Source organism: Carassius auratus, chromosome 26, assembly GCF_003368295.1.
Source record: "Carassius auratus strain Wakin chromosome 26, ASM336829v1, whole genome shotgun sequence".
Classification (NCBI taxonomy): domain Eukaryota; kingdom Metazoa; phylum Chordata; class Actinopteri; order Cypriniformes; family Cyprinidae; genus Carassius; species Carassius auratus.
The window spans coordinates 24,180,064-24,182,181 of record NC_039268.1 but is presented as its reverse complement, the minus strand read 5'-3'; the positions used below and the strand labels follow the sequence as shown (position 1 = coordinate 24,182,181).

General features: G+C 35.2%; 1 protein-coding gene across 1 annotated transcript in view; it reads right to left on the bottom strand.

The window, feature by feature from the left end:
- Window positions 1-1,661: 1,661 nt before the first annotated feature.
- LOC113044715 (prolactin receptor) overlaps window positions 1,662-2,118 on the bottom strand; it is a 25,576-nt gene continuing 25,119 nt past the window's right edge. Inside the window, exon 9 of the mRNA XM_026204898.1 lies at window positions 1,662-2,118. This exon is cut by the window's right edge and continues 963 nt beyond it. The gene's annotated coding sequence lies outside the window, so the exon portion shown is untranslated.

Sequence of the window (2,118 nt, the reverse complement as noted above, 5' to 3'; positions counted from 1 at the left end):
CATAAAGTGTTTCTAATCTTTAGTTTTATACAGCACTCGTCATGAATCTGGAACACATCATCATCATCGTGATCTAATTTCTCCTGAATGAAGCTGCAGAAACACGTCTGTGATTGATAAATGGAAAGCCTGATTCAGTTTGTGTTTCAGCAATGAACATTAATCAAACATCACGATTAAACAAAACTGATCACAAGCACATTTACAAACTACTAGACATAAATGAATCTGTGTCAAACACTCGATGAGGTTTGAACGAGCTACTTCTGTGCAGTGTTAATCCTGTGTGAGATCATAGTTCATATTTAATAACTTGGGTTTGTGTCTGATGGCTTATAAACTAACTCCAGAGCTCACTGCATTCATGGAACTGCTGTAGGCTCAGAAAATAAAGCGAGTGAACGTTTGGCTTTCTTCACTCTAGTCATCTCAACCGAACATTCATCACATCATCACTCGCTCAAACATCTTACAACGGTTTCTTTACAGTTCTTCTTCACATCTACTCCGTCCGATCGCTGGACAGTCAGCACACTCGTCTCATCCTGTGTCTTTGGTGTGCATATTATTATTCATGGCTTGTAGAAGCTTCAAGAAATCCCTAAGAATTACATGTAGACGTGCGACAGAAGGATTATTACCCATCAGACACCGGGCGAGGATCACAGTGAAGTGAACAGATGCCAGAATCTGTGTCCATTATTCAGAAATATTCCTGCATCGTCAGGATTTTAAGGTCTGAGTGTGTTTTAGTTCCAGTCTGAAAGATCATCTGCTCCAGAAAATCCCACCAGAACGGCCCTGTGATCACTTATATGTGTGAGTCCAGCTGTTCGTGTGTGTGTGTGTGTGTGTGTGTGTGTGTGTGTCTCAGTGCATGCCCTGAACGATGACGCAGTTTGTGCTTCATATTCCTCAGCGGTTGATGATCTCTCTCATATCATCTGAACTTAAAGCACATCTGAGAACAAGAACCAAACCTGAATTGACTCTCTGGGATTGTTTATTTGGGAGTCACACTTGTGTTGTTCAAGCCCATAATCATATAATAACTTTATTTGTTTGAAAAAAATTCATTTCACAAAAATATTTAATTTGAGTGTATTTAATGTTATTAATTAATATTTGCATCTAATTTACGGATTAATTCATTCATTCATTCATTAATGCATTCATTTCCAATGGTGGTAATTTTTTGACCGTGAACAACACAAGTGGGACTTTTTTTTTACGACTGTTTAGCTTTTTTGAATCAAGCTCATAAGTCACTTAGAAACTGTCATAAAAGTCCCATACCATTCCAGGGTTAAACTACACTAGAGTTGAGTGTTGATTATTATATTTAAAAATAAACAGTAATTAAATTTAAGTTTGGGCTCTGTTGTTAATTGTAACTTTATAGTAATGTACTGTAAAAGGGCTCCATGTAGTTTGAAGTAAGATCTTTAAGAAAATTTTTATTAAAACTGAATTTGAAAGAGCAATTTGTTGAGTAAATCACTGTTTAATAAAAAAGAAAAAGAACAATTTTATGTTTAGTTTTTTCTGCCTTGTGTACCGAAACCATACCAAACCATGATTGTGTCCCGTTACACCCCTAATAACTACAGTAACTATTTTGTTTAGTGACATAAAATGGTGATCAGAAGTGAGTTATTATTAAGTATTACAACCTCCACCGCCTGTAAAATCTTATTTACACAAGTAGGAAATATGCCTCTGAATGGTAGCGGTAAATAAATGACGACTTTCTCTAATTCATTATTCATAACTACACATTTCTAGATCCTCAATAGTAGTTGAGTATAGTTCAATAAATGTGTCCCTGCAGCACAGAAGCAGCATCAGTGTCACAGATATATCTGTAGAAATACACAACAATACACTGTATGAGTCACAATTATACATTTCTCTTTTACACCAAAAATCATTAGGATATTAAGTAAAGATCACGGTCCATGAAGATATTATGTAAATTCCCTAATGTAAATATATCAAAACTTAATTTCCGATTAGTAATATGCATTGCTAAGAACTTCATTTGAAAAAAGATGATTTTCGCAATATTAGTTTTTTTTGCTTCCTCAGATTCCAGATTTTCAAATACTGTCCTCCGAA